Source organism: Fundulus heteroclitus, chromosome 18 (assembly GCF_011125445.2).
Source record: "Fundulus heteroclitus isolate FHET01 chromosome 18, MU-UCD_Fhet_4.1, whole genome shotgun sequence".
Lineage (NCBI taxonomy): Eukaryota > Metazoa > Chordata > Actinopteri > Cyprinodontiformes > Fundulidae > Fundulus > Fundulus heteroclitus.
This window is the reverse complement of record NC_046378.1, coordinates 35445005-35465023: the sequence shown is the minus strand read 5'-3', so window position 1 is coordinate 35465023 and position 20019 is coordinate 35445005. Positions and strand designations below refer to the sequence as shown.

Here is a 20019-nt window from a genome sequence, read left to right as displayed (position 1 = left end):
TAAATCAGCTGCAACAGAGACAGCTTCCTTCCCCAAGGCTGTCACTATGGTGAATCCCATGCATACTAGACCATGTTTTCTTCTTTTCTGCTTGCTTTGTTTACCTTTTCTACATTTACATTTAATATTTAAATGCCTTAATTGAGAACAAAGAGGAACCAGAGCTGAAGTCCTTCTTTGTGTGCACTAACTTGGCGAACAAAGCTGATTCTGAGTAAGTCCCATCTCTGGCGGACAGCCCAACACCTTGCATGAGACACATCCGTCAGACGGTGAGCTGCACCTGCTGCCTGCAGCAGGGTGGGCCCGCTGCCGCCACCAGGCAACCGCTGGAACACATAAGCACTTCTTCAGAGCTGATTATGCTGTTTACCCGTGCCCATACGCACAACAGATGACTGTTTGACTCCGACTGCTCCCGCTCTCCTGCGTTTATGAGCAGGCGTCTCTCCAAGTCCGGGAGAAGGTTTGCAGAACATTCAGGCTGTCTAAACAGCCTGAGTATTTTTTAAGAAACACGGCTTGTTTTGTTGAGCTGTTTCTCTGAAAGGAACAGATTATTCCACATTGAATGAAAATGCCATCTATCTGTGATGCAGTGTTGGCAACTATATGGTCTTAAACAGAATGTTTCAGCTGTACAGAAGTCTCGAGTCATATAATTTATTTCATTTTATATCATATTCTTCAGGCTTTCGAAAAATTTTGTTATTTTTTTCAGATTTGAGCCCCTATTTTACACCTTTTACTTATTTTACTAATTATGACCAGATTTAAATTAGTTTTTTTTTTTTAAAATCTGGTGTCCTACTGAACTTTGACTTATGAGTTATTCCAAACAAATCAGCCTTAAACAAACAAACCAGTATTATGCTTAAACAAGAGGCGAATTGGCAAAGAACCCATTTCAAATCTTTTTTTTTTTTTCATTTTAAATCAGTGCTCATTATGCTCCTTGTGGTCCTGTTCAAGGACTGGACTGAATCTGAGAGCTCTGAACAAAATCCAAACAGTTTAGAGGACTATTGATCAAGATAGTCTGTTTTGACAATGCAGACGACTGTCCACTGTGGCTCTACGCTCTTTAAGGAGGAGTGAATGCTGCTTGGAGAGACTTGATGCAACCTGCTGGGTTTCCTTAGAGAGGAAACTTTCTGACCAACCTGTCTGCAGTGTTTGAATAAATTTGACTTTGCAAAGTGCCGTGAGATGACATGTGTTGTGAATTTGTGCTATATAAATATAATTTAATTGAATTAACACAATAAATAAAAATATCTGTTAAGCCAAAGAAAAAAAAAGCCTGATAAAATAAAATAAAATGTAAAAAAAGAGAGATAATTATGCTCAACGTCCTCTTATTGTGTAAAGGAGCTTTCAATAATTATCCCTTACAGCTAAATGACTTAATGAAAAAGTGCACAATAATAACATATAAGGTAACTTAAAACTTTTCAAAACAGAACATGCAAACATAAATCTAAATTGTTTGTAAAGATGGAAAATAAGAGAGAGTAAGTGAGAATAAACAAAACAGAAGTATCATTTATATTATTTTCCCGTGAGCAGCTTTATGATTTGAACTTTGAACTTTTTTTTTTGTCAGACGTGCTTAAAAACAATCTTTGGAACATTGGGACGTTTCAGACGGATCATTTTAAAGACGCTTAGGTGACTCCCTAACGATGTCCACACGTGTGCTCTGCGCAGAGGGGGGAAGGAGGAAGTTATTTTCTCGTTAGATTGTAAAACTTGTTAATGCACAGCTCCCTCCCCTCCCCTCCCCTCCCCTCCCTCCTCTCCCTGCCTGCGCCCTCCCCTCTCCAGGAGCCGTGCCGAGCTGCGGGGCTGGGACATTCCTGGTTTGACGAGCAGCCCGGCCGCTGCCATGATTTGCTGAGCAACTCGACACTGACTGCCTTCAAAGATGCGTGTGTGGAAGAGGCAGCAGTAGAGACGCGGACGCAGAGCTGGAGGAACCGCGCTAACGGGACACAAACCACCGGGAGCGGACTCCAAACTCCAGTCCGGACCAGACGGGGAAGTTGGCGCACCGTGGCCCCCGAAGCCTACGCGGCTACGGCTCTTAAAAAACACACACAGACAACAACAAAAAAACACTAAAACTTTCCAACTCTGAGAGTCTCCTCGCACTTTGAGCCCGTTTCTAATGGAGGGCCCCGCACTGATTTGGGATCAGAATAATGCGTTTTGCTCCGGCTGCTGAGGGACCCGACGCGTCGCAGCTTTCGCCCTCCTGGAAGAGAGGTAAGGGAAGCCGGAGGGGTGGTGGGGGGGTTCCGGGGGAACGGCTCGGTGTGCGCACCGGAGCCAGGCGAGCTTGGTGCGGGAATAACAAAAGAAAGGTGACGCTGAAAGGCGCAGTGATTGCCGTGTTTGGATAACTCCGGTGAGCGGGGGCGCTCCTGCGCGGCTCTCGCTGTATGAAGCCACGGAGCGCGTTATAGACTCTGCCTCTGAATGCGTGCATTATGCTCCGAGCTGGGCTGATTTACTGCGTTCTACCTGCGCCAAGGCAGTGTTTGCAAGAAGTTTGCATCTAGAAAAAAATAAAATAAAGAATCTGAAATCATTCATCTTAGAAAGGGGGAATAAAAATTCTAAAATGTTTATGAAGGAGTCACCCAAACTCAAGGTTAGATCAAAAGTGGACATGATCTGATCATGGTAAGATGACTAAGATAATCTTACTATTTTTTCCCCGCAGGATTAAAAGATATTTGTTTTTGTTTTGCCCATACAGGATGAGAAAGGCTGATTGGTGTTCCTCCAAGTTTAGGCGCTCTGAATGTTCATGTTTCTGTGAACCAAACAGAGGATTCTGTTTTCTAATGAGCAAAGCAAATGTGTAGAAGCGGCCTTTTAGCCATCTGACTGGCAGTGCATAGCAGCAGCTGAGGAGGGTTGGGGTGTTTTTCGATGTACCACGCAGACAGGGAAGACTCTACAGCCTCTGGCATCTCATTAGAAGGACTTGGAACAATATAACAGAAATCTCTCGCAGCTTTGAACCCGTAGGCTTTTCTCAAACTCCGGTATTCCTTGAAATAGGCACCAGGCTCATGCCTGATTTACATGAAGGTTGCAAGACTGATCTTGTCTTGCTTTAAAAACAAATCAGAAAAGTTAAAATTTGGACTGTCGCTAATGGGTTCCAGGATGCAGCTCATCGCTGCTGTCTCTGGGATGACTTGGACACAAACAAGCCCATGCAGTGCTGGAGGTTCACCTTACACCCCCAGTTAAAAGCAGGTTCCCTGCTTTTTGTGGAAAGATCAAAGGGCATCTATTTCAAAAAGACAAATATGCCGACCCCCCCAACATGTTAGTTACCTTTTTATAATGGATCACAATAGTCTTGTTTCACAAAAGCTGGTTTGAAGGGTGCAAATTTTAGTGTGCCAAGTAGTGACCAACTTCAATGAAGACGTCATCGTTTGCTGAGCAACAATGTGTACTTGAAGAGATCATCAAAGGAAAGGAGCAAAGAACTAGAAAAAGCTCATAAAGAGAGAACAAAAAGTCTCTAAAACTTTAAATTTTTAGGCCAGAAAAGTATTTCTTGATTTTTAAAGGTTATTCCAACTGCAACTAAGTAGATGCTTTATTTGGCTGTTTTTTTTTTACTTGAATTGTCCAAATTTAAAAGAAAGAATTCGTGAAAAATCTTCCTGTGAATGATTTCCTGGATTCCATGTCAGTTTCTCGGTCTCCTGCTAACATTTATCGCCACGTGCAGCAGGTTTTGTCCCGTACTGCTGGTATTTGGAGGAAATTCTCATAAAGATGGACTCTCCAAGAAGTTATCAGAACAAAGTCTAGAATCTCTGTGTCTCTGTGTCTCTCTCTCCTATGCATGACATGCAGTCAGTGGGATGCACATGGCTGCCCTCAGATAAAAACCCTCCCCAAGTTCAAACACTTGTGCTTGCATTGTTGCATTGGGTGGGGGACGAGAAGACACTTCCAACGCTTTTAGGAACTCTTCAGTGTCTCCTGATGTTGCTTTTGACCAATGTAGAGAGTCTCGCTCTTTGGGCTCAGTGTTTTTTTTTTGTTTTGTTTTTTTCGTATTTGCACTAGTTTGCGTGTTTTAGTCCCTCTCCTTCAGTCTGTCTTTAGTTTAGCTGAACTGTCTTGAACATTTTGCTAAATTACCGAGCATTCAAATATAAAGCTTTTGCAGTAGAATCAAGAATCAATCAAACCCCAATCAAGAATTAAGAATCAAGAGCTTTTATTGTCAATATGACATGATATTAGACAGCAGCTCAGAATTCACATATGAAATACAGACACAACTAAAAAAAAACTCATATAAAAAACAAAAAATGAGCACTCTTAGGGAAGACCTTCAAAAATGCAAAAATATGCTATTTAAAAAAGCTAAATTTAAAGTTTTGTTGTACTGCAGTGCACCTCAGCAATATTGCGGTTTATCATAAAATAAAGAGATAACAGCTCAAATTCATCCTAAAATCAACCTTATATAAAACCCAGCAGACCAGCTAGTTGAGTATTTTTAGTATAAGAGACCACATTGTTTCCTCTACAACACCTCTAAGTTTTGGTGGTGCTGATTGAATTATATTCTTTCAAAAACTTGTTTATGAAGCGTGTTTTCCTTTTTTTTTAGAGTTGGGGAGGGTGGGGGGGGGGGATTAATAAACCATTAGTGGCCCCGGCTCTTATCAGACAAACCCGCACAAAGCACAGCCGCGCCATTAAGAGGGCCTGAATAATCTTTGAGCTATTAGGGCGCTCGTTAATGATAAACACATGTTGCTGTAGGAAAACTATGTTAAGTGGGCAATTTGAATGTAAGCATGTGTAATGATACCAGCCCCTGCTCTCATAATGGCTCTCTTGATTTTTCCCTTTTTTCCTGATGCGACGTTCTGTTCGCACAGCCACATGCGCACCAGCAACGGCAAATGATGACTGAACACTAACAGCCGAGGCTAGGTCTCATTAAAGGTAAATAACAAAACAGGAAGTGATGTCATGTGTGAGTCGTAACACTAGTTCTGGCTTTAGACTGAGGCTGCCTTTTGTGGGACTGATATTATTAGTTTATGTCAGAAAAGAGATTTATTTTATCATCTGAAAATATATTTTTTTGGCCAAAAAGGTGTTTTTTGGATAATAAGATTGTTAGATTTTCATTTTTCACAGTAAAAAGCATATGGTTCCTCCCCCCTTTTATCTTCAGTGATAGATTATTGGATGAAGAACAGGTGGAAGTGGAAAAGGGCGTGCCTGTAAGCCAAATCCATGCCCTATGGGTCTAATAATACATCCTGCTCATGAGACCAGAAAAGGTTTAAGCAAACATTTATTGGGGAAAACTCATAGTTACTGTTTTTTGGATTCACATGTAGAGTGAACGTTTCACAGATCATAATATATTTATTTATTTCCATCCAAGTTTGAGCAGTCTAAATACTGCATTTTTAAAGCCGGTTCTATTGTCAACAAAGAATATATTCTAAGGCAAATAGAATGAAGATTTAATGTATCTCAGTTCAGTGCATAATTACAGAGTCCGGGTTTGGCCAGTATAGGTGTTTTATCTTTTAATCTAGAGATGAATAAATGCAGTTCAGACTCTTTAAAAAGGATAAAATAACCCTTTTGTGTTGTGCTGCTAAGGACCTATGGATTAGATGCTATACAGATAAATATTCTAACAGCAATTACAAACTTTTTTTTGACCAGATATCTAAAATATTGGCCCACAAACAATCTGAATGTTTTTATGGACTTTTCCACTATTAATCTGTCCGGGTCTAGCCTGCTAAACTAATGAGAAGTCTTTAAGAGCCAACTCTGTCATCACAATAATGCATCTTAAGAAGCTTTCTTTCTTGCTTGAACGTTATTAAGTGATAGCTACTGAAAACGCTTGTACACGTCGCAATATTAGAACTTTGTAAATCAAGTATGAACCTAATTTTGAGTAATTTAGAGTCTCTAAACGTCTGAGCTAACCTTAAACTGATTAAAACTTCAAAATAGCTCTTTAGGTTTGAGATGAATCTTCGACACAGATGCTAACCATTAGCCGCTAACAGCTAGCTAGTCATGATGTGCTTACATTGCATACGATTTGCATCTTTTTCTACTCTACTGTGCATTGACATGAAAATGTATTTCTGTATATAAATGGGGTCTGTTTCTTGTGTAAAGTGCCTTGAGATGACATCTGTTGTGAATTGATGCTATAAGCTACGGACAAACTAAAGTGAACCAAAATGTGTGTTTTCCAGTCAATAGACTTATCTAGCTCAAGTTTAATCAAATTATTTAGGATTTTGAACTGAAAGTTATTAAATGAGTTCCAGACTCAGAGCTGAAATGGCCCCATTAAGCCTGTTACGTACGCGGAGAACCGATAAATTAGTTTTTGTTCTCAAGGCAGCAAGAACAAGGTCAAAGTTTGTTTTGGCTCGACTATCCTTGCTTCACGAGAAACTCGGTTGCCAAGCTCGTAGAAAGTCTTGTCCGCTGTAGCATACGTCACGCTGTATGACTGTGGAAATTTGGCAAACACAACACCACAATGGCAGAGAGGGCAGTTTTTGAATTGATGAAGGAAGAGAAAGAGAACAACATTTTTAAAGCGGAAGAGAATTGTTAAAGAAATTTGGAAAATCAAGTAAACAGGTGACATGTTGAACTGCTCAACATCACCAGAGTTGAACAGGGCGAATACCGTGTCTTAGTTTGAAAGATGCACCGGATTGGATGACCAAATGCATTTTTCATATACTTCCAGTTGTTTTGACAAAGTTGTATTTAGTTGTTCAAATAAATGAAAAAGGGAATTCACATTTCCAGCTTAACCATACTCATCTAAATCCTGACCAATCACACAACCGTTGTCTGACCACCTGCAACAACAAAACATCTGCCCAGACGTTGTTGAGCACAAGCAGAGCAAACTCTTAAAGTAGGACTGCAAAATAAATTTCTCGCTTTTTGCAGCTTTTAGCAATTCTGTCAACACAACCGCAACATTCAAGAACTACCCTCCGGTCTCACGTAAAAAATAAGGATCCCCAACATGTATAAAGGGTTTCAATCTTAATCCACACACCTGTATACCTGGAGCTGAGCATGCTAGCTGTAGTTATTTGCATAGTGCTTTGAGAGACAGACTTCACTTATATAATATTGTGATGTTTTAATATTGCGTGGGCTTGTTCCACTCTTGGTGAGCACACTGAGCTTTATATTGCATTTAATCTTCTCAGTTTTTAGTGTTTTCACGGTTAATGAATGGAGAAAGACTTATTTGAGGTGGAAATCACTGAGTCTGATGATTTTTCTTACTTTTTTAAGCAATTAGGCGAATCGTGGTCTTCATCTCAAAGTGAATGGGTGTGAATTTGCTTCTTTATTTCATTATGATGTCAAATGCTAAACGTTTGAAAACGACCAGTGTTTTAGGCACCTACGTTTTTTTCCTTTTATAGAGACGTGTGCATCAAAGCATGTGTCCCTAACCTTCTATCTTATTTTTTATTACATTTACCAAAAAAGTGCATCAAAGTAGATCCTGTTGGGTTGATGCGTTTATCGATAAAAAATGTTAGAGGTTCTTGGTTTTGATTTCTTTAGTTAATAAGAGTGAAGAAAATAGATTTGTCAGGATTTGATCTGCAGATCAGGACTTTTTTTTTTTTTTTTTTTTTTTTACTTCGATGTCTGGTCATGTTGTTGCATCTCTAGTTTTCCATCCTCTTCCCAGCATTTTTACTGCTGGAATAAAGTCAGTCATCTCCACGGACCTCTCTGCTAGCGACCGTTTTCAGCTCTCGTACAACAAAGAGGAATTTAGAGGCTTGTTTTATGGCTGACGTTTGACCTTCCAAGGCAGCCATTCCCAAACCAAAAAACCTGGCTTGTTTTGAACTCCTGACACCTCTCATTGCTCAGAGATTGAGTCATGCTGCAAGAGTTTCTAACGCCGGCTTTCATTCCGCAAGCTTCGGCTCCTATTTGTCAGGGCTACATGTGAACCTGAGGGCCGTTTTAGACGGACAGAGGGGCGCCTCGGGCAGCGGGCCAGCGAGCCGGCTGGTGCTGATTGACAACACCCAGCAGCCATGAGCAGGGGGTCGCTGGGAAAGATGTTTTGGTGAGGGCGCCCTGCAGACTTTACTTTCCACCGTCGGTTTCCTTCTCTAAATGCATTTTAACACAAACTGTGAGTGTTAGGTTGAAGCAGTCGCGAGGGGGGGGAAAGCAGTAGCTGAATGTGCCACTCCTGTTTATGTGATTCTGTCGCACTTCTTATCACCTCTGAAGTCGCTGTGTGATTATTTTAACTACATCACACGTATTTCTCTAAGTGGGACCCACTCTTCCCCTCCCCCCCCCCGTCCATCCCCGTCCATGTCCCGCTGACTCTTTTTGCACGTTACTCCGTCAGGTTTTTTTATACACGCCGTGTCCGACCCCTTCTGAAGTGTCGGAGGTGAGCAGACCGCGGCTCGGCGTGCGTCCACCGGACGGGCGGATCGGGTTTCTGAAAGTTCGGAGCCGCGAAGGACCTGAAACCGGATAATGACTTTCGAGCGATTGGAGAAATGAAATGAGAAACATCGGGCCATAATTGTTAAGACAAACAAACAGTTTTTTGGAGCAGCAGAACCAGATGTGGGAGGCAGCCACTGAAAGGCATTCCGGCTTCTTCTCTGAAAGATGGGTCGGTTTCTGTTAATGTAATGGGAATACAGGCTCCGACGTCATGTATACGCGTCTGTGTCCTCAGTATGATAAGGGAAGGTAAACCAGTACCACACACATGGCTGCTAGGAGGAAGAATAAACTCTGCAGGCAGCTTCAGATAATGGAAATGCATCAGGAACAGCTCGACGCAGTGGGGATGTGCTTTCTTTTACTGTAAGAAACATTACAACTGTGGTAAAAAATAATGCACGTTTTCTTTTCAATCTGTTGCTTTAATGCATCAGGACAGAATGAAACTTATCTGATCTTTCTAAAAGTATTTACATGTAATCCAAACTCTAGAAACACGCTGTAGGACTCTTAATTGTCAATATTTACTGAACAAAGATGAAGCCAAAATGAGGAAAAAAAACCTGGCTGCAGAGTTTTTAACTACAATCAGCTGCTTTTAATTAATTGATCATCATCTGGGTGACATTATATAAAAGCAACAACATTGTTTTTTTTTTTTTTTTTTTTTTTTTTTTTTTGCTAGTCTGGAAAGTGCAGGTGTGTGTTAGCACAACGCCAAACCAGAAATACGTTACACTGCAAAAACAGAACTAAAAAGAAGTAACATTTTCTTTAAATGACTGTATTTGCCCTTGATTTGAGCAGGTAAATAAGATGATTTGCCAATAGAATAAGATTTTTCCACTTAAAATTGGAACAATTCATCTGCCTCATTTTATTTCAAGTGCAGGATGTCTAATAATCTTATTTTAGAGGCAAAGATACTCATTCCATTCGCAGATAATCTTATATACTGGCTCAAATCAAGGACGAATAGACTAACTTTAAGAACATTTTACTTGTTTTTAGATCCGTTTTTGCAGTGTAGCTATGACCTCAATGAAACAACTGCTGTTATAAGGTCATTTTAAGAACTATTTCAAGTCCATTATTGTACCGTGAGAAAGGTTTATTCCTGAGTGATGTGCAGAGCTGCGTCTGTGTGGACCACAGTCTGGGACAATGCCTGCTTTGGTCTCACCTTTGGACAGAGGACACTGTCCACGTTCTACTGTCACATTTGAGTCCACCTGACGCTAGAGTTTGACCCAGACTGGGCAATCAACAGGACAGTGATCCAAATCCCAGCAGCAGATTGCCAACAGAATGGCTTAAAGGTGTTGCAATGGCCTAGTCAAAGTCCAGACGTCAACATTGCCGAACCGCTGTGGTGGGACTCGAAGAGCCGAGTAGAAACAAACATTAGTGATGTTTGCAAAATGATGTGAGAGACTGATAAAGCCCTTTAGGAAATACTTCGAGCTATCGGTGCTAAATGTGGTTCTTAAAATCTAACTCACCAAGGGGTGTACTTAGATTTTCCACACGTCCAGCTCCCATCTTGGCTCCATCTTTGTTTAGTAAGTAAAAGTCTTTTTTTCAACGCGTGGAGTTAGATTAACATAATTTTGGAAGCTGGTAAAGACCAGATTGTTTTTTTATTATGTCATGATACGGCAAAACCCCAAGAACCAAAGGAGGATTACTTCCTTTTACCCGGGCCTTAATGCAGGTCAGCTCTTATGCCCAATGTTGCCAGCTTGTAATCGTCAAAGAGAGGACTGATGACAGCCATTGTTCTGCAGCTTCTCCTGGTGTCGTTCTCCCCACCAGGAAGGAGGACGCCTGGCGCTGAACTCGTGAACCGAAAGCCCTGCTGACGAAGAAGATGTGAAGGTTTTTTTTTTTCTTTCTGGCGCATTCTTTGCCCTTTCCTGTTTGCAGGATTCATTTCTGTTTCCCTTCCTGTAAGCGACCCCGCGCGCTCGGCCCGCCTCGGTCCGTCACCTCAGCGCCGAGGCCCCCAGGAGTCCGCCCTCCTTCGGAAAAAGCCGCGAGCCACCGCAGCTCTCTCTCTGCTCCCACAAAACGCTCCAAGCCCTATCTGATGCGGGTTTTCTGCAGGGGCAGGAATGCCTGCGCTGTTTTAGAAGCCGGCGCACACATCGGCGAGCCTATATTAAGGCAAAAGTAGTGGCCGGCACTCCCCTCTCAGCTGACAAACAGGCTTCTTGTTTGAAGGGCTGTTTTTCTCCTAGATCAGAGCGTGAGGCAGCGTGGAGACTGCTGCTGCCTGCCTGCCTGCCTCTGGGCCTGTGGTTGCGGGTGCCATTTTGGGCCTTCCCTCCACCAACATGTGGCCCTTCAGGGAGCAGCAGAAACCCCTATTTATAAAAGATATTTAAAGTGAGCAGACAAATTTAATTCAGCCTGGTTCTGGGTGTTGTGGGAGCCGATACTGCTGCCTGCTGGATGAAACCGACGGGCATCGCCGTCGCGCGGCAGCTAACGCGTTTTATCCTTTTCGCTCCGTCCTCTTGTTTTTCACGCGGCCGGGTTCTCCCAGAAATCTCGTCTCGCATCTGAAGCCAGCAGCGGCAGTGCTGGAAGGAGTTCCTCCACGTTCTGAGGGGCCAGATGTGCAGATTTATCGCCCCGTGAGTTTGTTTTGCGATCGCCGCACAACAAGCGAAATGTGCTACAAATAGAGACGGATAAACATTTAGACAGCCTAAATAAAGCGTTCACACTCTCTGTGTGTAGGGGCCAGTATTTATCTTGAGGTCCTCAGGCTTGTAAGACAGCTGGTTTGTTTGCAAAAGATTTGTGGATTTGGTGAAGAAGACTAATTATATTTTAACTTTTTTTTTTTTTTTTTTTTGCATGTTTGTTTTGGCTGGGCCGTCTACTTGTGGGGGTTCAGGTTTTCGCAGGCGAGACTTTCTGTCACATAAATCCTCCCCTCCGTGGATCTACGGCCATTGCTTTATCATACTTTCAGACTCCATTCATCACACCGAGGAATGAAAAGTGTTTTCTTTCTCACGCCTCTCAGGCAACAAACACAAAGGCAAAACAGCGCCAAAGAGTTTTTCTTTATATCTGCGTGACTTTTGGACCCTCAGCACTTCTTGGATGTTTATTTATTTATTTGCTGCACATGTCTAAAATGCTTTATTTAATGCAGGACATACTGAGGTTGCTAACTACTCCCCTAGTGGCCATTTGTTTTTGTTTTTTTTTGTCAAAATTTTTAAGTTTATGTTGGTGAGGGAAAAATATAAAGTGGACAAAAAGTAGATTTCTTCTGTTTCAGGTGTTTGGTCACACAAATGTTTCAGGTCGTTTTGATACTATAAATTAATGTTACAAAACACAGTTTTGAAATGATTTAATTTATTGATGGAAGAAATCTGTCTTAACCAGTCTGGCCTTATTTGGAAAAGTAAAACCTAATAATTGGTTATACATCACTAGGTGGTCAAGAACTGCAGTCTGGGGTTTGCAATTAATCATTTAAATCGCTGTGGAGCAATTTTGGCCCACTTTAATTTACAGAATTGTCTAAATTCAGCCACATAAGAGTTTTTCTATGTATAAAAGGTTCATCAGATTTGGGTTTGCTTTACTTCAGCATCTTTGACTAAGCTCTTCCAAAATGTTCATTTTGGGCAGTATGTTTCTTAGCAAATCAGACGTGGACTTTCGCGGTGTCCAGCTGCGTAATGCAGATCTTAAGTTCACAAACAGTTGGCAGACTTTTTCCTGATTTTGTGTCTCCATAGATAAAGCCAAGTCCTCCAGGTTCTGTAGTAAGCAGCCTCAGTTCATCACACCACCACCACCGTGTTGGCTGGCTGTGTTCTGATCTTTGTCTGTAATGTTAGCTTAGTGCCTGACGTGAAGGGACTCGCACTCTCCAGAATATTCTGTTTTGGTCTCGTACGTTCTCAGAAAAGGTTGTCAAACGTCTCAGGAACCATCAAAATAGTTATGGTCAAATTGAGCCAGGCCTTTGTGTTCTTTTTTTGGTCAGTCTTGGGTATTTAAAAAATCAAATTTGCCTAACAAGTCTTCCATGGATGCAATTTTTACCCCGTCTCATTGATGAATCGTGAACGCTGATCTTAACTCGGGCAACTGAGTCTCTGCACTGCTTTCATTTATTTTGTTTGACCAACCGTCTCTTGGGAAGATTCACCACTGTTTCTTATTTTGTTCTTTTGACAACATTGATCCTAAATGCGAACTTTAAGAGGGATCGACATCAGTGGCTTTTTCCATCTGGTCCTGAATGACGTGTTGCTTTTTCAGATCCCCTGGCCTACTTCGTGTTGTCAGACAGGTCCTATTTACAAGCGTAGGTGCACCTTCCCAACGGGTGGAAATACTTTCTCCACATCAGACCAGGCTGGTTTGGGTAGCTTTTCAGAATCAGAATGAGCTGTATTGCCTAGTAGTAGTAGTGGTGACGAGGTGCTACACACAGACAAACATACAGCTGACATAAGTAAATGAAAAAATATTTAATATGGAATAAAGAAAACAAAGTTACCCCGCCTCTCGCCCATTAACAGCTGGCGATAGACACCAGCACCCCTCGCGACCCCACAAGGGATAGACGTGTTAGAAAATGGATGGATGGAAAACAAAGTTGTATAAGAAGAATAGATAAGAAGAAGAATACAACTATTTTCAGAGGAAGAACCCTTTTCACCCTTTAATAACCAAAATCATCTCTTGAAAAGTGCTTTTTACTTGGGTAAATTCGTGGCAGTTTGTCACTAAGCAGATCCAAGAAGTTTCCTAACTTGTAACCGAGACGCAGTCATTTTGGGTTTAATGTAAATCTCACGTTCCAACTTCAGAGATAATAAAAGTAGTTATCAGCATAAATCATTGTGTGTGTGTGTTTTAGCCAAAGCATCACATTTAATGGGGTACCACGCACGTGACGTCACCGTCTCAAGAGCAACGCCCCTTTTGCCGCTTAGGTAGGGCACAGAGGTAGAGAACGCCCGTAGCAGCCAGTTATTACACGCGCAACAGAACCAGCGATATGACCGACTTTGCAGCCATTAAACTTTCCCAAGACGCACGGTTTACTGGTCGCACTGTCGAAGAACACACCAACCTTCAGCTCAAACGATGGCTTAAGTGTCGAGGGCTTAAAAAAAACGGAAAACGGGCCGAGTTGATCGAACGGTAAGCTTTGTTTTGTTTTTTCTGCGCGGCGGTCATGCCGTCGTCGGCCGTTTTTTTTGTTTGTAATCACCGTCCAGGAATCGGTATTTGTTTAATGTTTGTCTTATTTGAAATGTTTTTGAGTAAGCTATCCTGGTAGCAGGCTATCATGTTAGCGCCTGCTACCATGATAGCTATCATGGTAGCAGGCGCTTCATTATTAACATGTCGGCCACCAAAATACTCTTACCTGTCCACTACTTGATGTCGCTGGAATTGGGTCAGGATGTTCTTCGGTTGGGCCCTTTCCTCCGACAAAATGCTTGCTACATATGTAGGCCGACCGCCCCGGTGTACCCAGCACACACATTTCTCCTTGGTACTCTTGAATTTCGGGAAAGTAATGAAGAAAACATCCTTCATATGCGGCCGATCAGCGTACCTCGAGTCGCTGTTGCACGTTCCATAGCAACAATGTTTAAAAACCATGGTTTTAGATTTGGAAAAAGCAGTCGTTTACCGAGTAAAACCAAGGGTAACGCACGTCTCTTTTACAGCGAAACAGCGGCGGGTTTCCGGAGTTTGCCCTACTGCGTACCACGTGATGTGACGTCATCGTGACGTTACATTTCTAAAAATAGCTCGCTCGCGGTTCCCCATTGGCCTTGCATTGATGCCAACATTTTTTATTTTTTTTCCACCCAGCCAAACCAAGTACCACCAGTGGGACCGGTACCACAGTTTAAGACCCTTGGACTTGATGTGTTTTAGTTTTGCTGTCTTTTTTTGGGGGGTTGGGAAGCCAGGGACCCGTCTGGAGGAAGCTGAACAGAACTTGTTGTCGTGGCCACGAGCTGGGATGTAATCCAGGAGAGCTGGGAGGGCTGGACGTTAGGGCAGCTGGATCAGATCTCCGTATGCCCGCACAGCTCCGTCAGTCCTCCCCGCCCCAGAGAGGTTGGACATTGTTGAGAGACTCGCTCGTATTCCCACCCCTGCATCACATCAGCGTGTTTTCCCATCATCTCTCTAATCAGGACTGATATTGCGGAATGTGACTCTGTGGCTTCCTGCCCCGGCTGCACAACTCCCGTCCCTCTTCCTGGGATGAATGAGGCTCTTGGCACATGTGAGAGATCAGTGTTGGAACAGACCCTGCGGAAAAGAAGGGCCGTCTTGTGCATTCCTGCTATCCATCAGAATTACCTTTTTCGTCTGAGTTAATGTCCCCCCACCCCGTGGGCTGAAAGGCCTGTGAAATCAACTGGAAGGGCCCAGAGAGCCCAGACAATGGCCGAGGGTTGTTAGTTACATGCGCTTTGCGAAAGGTCTCGAGGTGGCCTTGTATGGCGGTGATACTCGGAGATCTGTTTCCAGTGTCCGAGGGTGCTATTGAGTTTCCACCCTGTGGTTAATCCCGCTGTTCAGGACCTTGGGAAACAACCGTGCCTCCTCTACCCTCCTGTTGCTCCCCCTCACAGATTCCCAGGAAAAACAAGACGTTTCGGAACAATCACCAATTAAGATGGGGTTTTTACATACTGTACCATTCAGTCTCCACTCTCTTTCCCCTCTGTCGCGATCTCTCTGCCCCCTCCTCCCTTTCTCTGTGCTCCCAGCTCTCCTGCTCGGTCTCCTTGGCCAACATGCCTCAGGGCGGAATTAGCGCCGTCTCCCAGGTCCCGGCCCTGGCACTCGGGGAGAGTCGGGCTTTGGGTGAACAGAGGCGTTGTTGGGAGGAGGTGGGGGTGTGTGTGTCCTTCGTAAACAGGGCTTTGTGGGATGTGACTGTCTGATCCCCGAGGGCCTCTCCTTTCATTCCTCTGCTGGTCTGATCCCACTCCACGGCATTGGAAGTTGGGACTTTGGCACCAGTGGGCTCTGCGACCGTCTTGGCCTCTCAGTCACCCTCCACCTCCAGGACCGCTTCTGTGTCTCGAGATGAAAACTGAATACTTGCCTCGCTTGTCTTTTGCGATCACACTCGGTTGAAGCGTTTATCCAGGAGACCTGGGCCAGGTTATTACAGCACTGCAAAAACAAATCTAAAAATAAGTCAAATGTTCTTTAAGTTGGTGTATTTATCCTTGATTTGAGCAAGTAAATACGATTATCTGCCAATGGAACGAGTATTTTGACCCCTAAAATAAGATAATTAGACATCCTGCACTTGAAATAAGACGACGGAGATGAATTGTTCCTATTTTAAGTGCAAAAATCTTATTCCATTGGCAAATCATCTTTTTTACCAGCTCAAATCAAGGACAAATACTCTAATTTTAAGAACATTTTACTTATTTCTAGTTCTGTTTTTGCAGTGAGGAAATGTAATGTTCGTATGAGGCATCACCTTCTGCACATGTGTATGGTGAGGAAGTGCAGTAGGTTTACCGCCTTGTAGACGAATGCTGATATGAATTGTTTTCCGGTTTGTGGATTTCATCAGTCTTCAACCAACAGTCAGGAATTTAATGCAATTATTTGACAGTAAACATAATCATAATAAGCCAATCAGAAGCTCTCAGATCCTGTGACTCGAACCCCTTATTTCTTCCATTTTCCAAGAAGCACAGGTTTCTTTTAAGACAGTCTAGATAAGTTGTTCTCCAGACTTTTTGATGTTGTTTTTTTGGGGCATTTTAGCCACTTGTTGTTTATTTTTAGTCCAGTATCTGTGAGCAGATGCTGCTAAACACAAAGGATGAATTGGAGGTTTGTTAACTCATAACCAAAAACTGGAATCTGGAAACTTTTATAACAACAATCTGCTCAGCCGACACTAAGGCCTCGTCCAGACGTAGCCGGGTATCTGGGAAAACGGATACATTTTTACGCGGTTATGCCTTTCATCCACATGTAAACGGCGTTTTACGTCCCTAAAAAAACGAATGACCCCAAAAACTTCAGCCAATGTGGAGATTTATAAAAACTTCATCTTTGAGTCTGTGTGTGTACATAAGAAGACGGCGTTTTAGGGTCTAATAAATGCTAAACTGGACAAATGTACTAACTTACGGCATCGCTGGGCGTTTTTTTCCAACTCTGCACCGCACAGCATTTCCTGATTACGCCTCGGCTTCAAGACTTCAAAGTAAAAGCCTAAATGGAACATTATAAACATTACAAAGCTTTGCTTGTTGTTTTTTACAATCCCAGCTGTGCTGATACGTTGAGGTGCAAATGAGAAAAAGCGTTTCAGCTTTTTTTACAGGCACATTGCTCTTCAACATCGCTTTTATTTTGAAGGACCCTGACTGCCCTCTATGCATCTGGCATGTTTAAAACAACAGTCAATGGTGAATTTACATGGGTTTGTGTTTCTAAAAACAATTCTGTATGTGTGGTGTTGTTTGTTTTTTTTAAATGGTGTGGGATAGATATTTGTTTTAATAAATTATAAATACGTGTGTACAAGGCATAAGTTTTCCAAGCACTACCAAATGATGGGCATTTTAAAACCGGGTTTTTCATGGGACAAAATGAAAGGAAACATTATTATTTATTGTGACTGCATGTTTGATTGGATGTAATTTAATTGTGCATTTTATGCATACTTAAAAGTAATGTTGCAACATTTTATGGGCCCAATTCACCTCAAAATCCAATATGGCTGCCACCCTTTAAGAAGGACGAGTCGGTCTTATCAATGAGCACAACAATGTTTAAAGATGTGAAGTTCTGAGTACCTCTGAATGCAGACAGAGTACCACCAGTACATACAGTTTAGGAACCATGGTACTTTGTCACAAAGGTACAACTTAACCCGTTTCTTTCACATGGAAATTGGGATTTTACTCCAGCAAGGCGATTCTCAAACAGTTGGGTGAAAACCTGGCAAATATTACTTTATCAACTAATTCAGCTGATGGATGTTTATTTTAAAGAGACAACCTTTAAGGTGCAGTTCATGTTTTCCGTCCTACACTGTTTAATTTCTTCTTCCCCGCTTTCCTCCCAGTTATTTAGCACAAATGACACAACATACCGCGGAGTTCAGGAACTGGGATGAAAATGAGGGGAAATCTTGCCAAATATCAAGAAAAAATCTTGAAAGACCTTAAAAAGGCCTGGAGAATTACTGATTAAGACACCTTTTTTCCCCTTGGAAATAAAGTGCTATGAATCTAACAGCATGAGAAAATAACAAGAAATCACTAAACTGTAAAAAGAAAAGTCTACTGTAATCTATTTGCTCTAACACTTTTTTAATTTTCACTCGTATATGTAAGAAAAACACAGAATGAGCATCTTCTCACTACGTAGATCTGTTTGCTGCTCTGTGGTTTGTAGCTGGAGGCTGATGTTGAGTATTTGGTTGGTTGAACCAGACATGTTGCTTGTAGCCTGTCAGCAGGTCTTATAGTGATGTTGGTGATCGTTTTTATTTCACAAGATGTTTTTCAAAACCTAAAATATTTCCCCAAAAAAACAAAACTAATTTTGTCCTTATTTATACCACCTTATGTTTATCCTTTTTTACTTCATCACCGTCATCAGAATCAGAATCAAGTTTAAACGCCAAGTAGGTTTGCACTTACAAGGAATTTGACTTGGTGTTGATGGTGCAGACAAAAAATAGGAATACAGTAAAATAAGAAGTAAAAGGTTATATACACGGAAGCTGTATACACTCAAAAAAACCTCCTTCGTCTTCCTCCCATTCCTGTCCTTCATTCCTTATCTTATCCTTTGTCCCTTTCTTCCTTCTTTCCTTTTCTCTCATTTCTCTCTTCTCTTTCTTTTTAGTGTCCTTCCCTTTCTAATATCCTCCTGCCCTGCATCCTTGCTGCCTTGTTTCCTAGTTCTCTCTTGCTTTCTACCTTCTCTCCTTCCCTTTTTGTCCTTCCTTTCTTTCCCAGGTTCTCCCTCCTTCCGGTTTCTTGTTCTTACAGGTTACATTTCTAAATTATCTCAGCTGTAGAAACAAGCGTCACAAATATCCAGTGAACTTTAGCTTTTTTTTTTTTTTATATTTTAAGGTGAGCACAAACGGCCGGGAATGTGGAAGGAATCCTGTCACTGTCGGTGCTAATGCAGTAACCCCGAATATCCAAACGCTGTTTTTCTTTTTTTAAGTAAGAGACCAACTGGAGACTAAAGCCTGGAGAAGATTAGAGGAGAGCTTTTAGGTTTTAGTACACAGTGCTTTTCATTAATTCACTGTCCAAGTCTTGGAAGCGAACGAGAAAAATGCGTCTGAAAAACCTGGTGTGATACAACCAGTTGTATTTTGTGTACTGCAGCTGCTCCAGTATAAAGAACAGGGACAGCCTAGCGTGTATTATGGATCATCCAAAGCCCCTGAATGTGGTCTTTCTACTTGCCTCTTATAGTAAAACAAAAATGACCCGTCTATCTCCCCCTAATTCCCTCGCCTCTTTCCAAGTCATGTCGTCGTTCTAACCCCTTCTTCTCCTCCCTCCCCCTTTGTCCCATTTTTTTTTTTTTTTTTTTTATAAAGTCTCGGTCTTTAACCAGACAGCGGTGGGCCTGACCAGAATCTTCATGTCTCAACTCATTAGTCTGCTCCCTGGCTCCGGGGTCGGCTCCGCAGATTCTCCCAGATAGATCCGAGGGGCCCGTAATGGTCCCTTCCATCGGCGGAGGTCCTTCCCATGTCTCTGGGCCAAGCTGCAGCGCCGTAAGACGTGGACGCCATTAACCGTCTCCTCTACCACCGAGCCAAATAAAAAAGAAAAGAGAGGAGAAAGGAGTTGGGCTGTGGCTGTGAATGTTTCACCTCTTTATACCCCCCCCCCCCCCCATTGCCTCCCATCACTCAGGTTTGAATCATCTGCCTCTCCTCTCAGTTTTCCGTCTGTCTCGTTGTGTGCAAGTCTGTTGTTGGCCCTCTGTGTGGAAAGGAGGAATGCGCGCGCGGCGGCTCCTCCGTCGGTGAGGTGTGGGGCGAGTGCAGACAGGTTTGGGGTATAGCATGTGAATCAGCTCCAGCGCACAGGTCAGATTAGACCATCCTACCAGAAAAGACTTGCTCCGTCTCTTCCGCCCCACTGATCCTCTTCCTCTGACGTCTCTGTTTTAATTTCTGCTTGTTGGAGGATACTTCTTAATGCTTTTTTTTTGGAATATGATACCGGTTGCCAGCGCCCTCTGGATCGGTGTTGGTTATTAAATTTGAGCGCGTCGTCTCTCTGTTTGCCTTCATTCGTCTGTGCAGAAGCGAAGAGGCCGGGCCCCCTGCTCCAGTCAGCAGCACCAAGTCCTGACCTGTTCCTCCTCTGCCCTCCACCTCTTTGATGCTTCGCCGCGTTGCTTTTGTCCCTG

The 20019-nt window shown here is 42.7% G+C and overlaps 1 protein-coding gene across 1 annotated transcript in view; it reads left to right on the top strand.

The window, feature by feature from the left end:
- Positions 1–1833: 1833 nt before the first annotated feature.
- Positions 1834–20019, top strand: part of cdon (cell adhesion associated, oncogene regulated) — a 58335-nt gene continuing 40149 nt past the window's right edge. The window contains exon 1 of the mRNA XM_036149626.1: positions 1834–2268. The gene's annotated coding sequence lies outside the window, so the exon portion shown is untranslated. The remainder of the gene's footprint in view (positions 2269–20019) is intronic.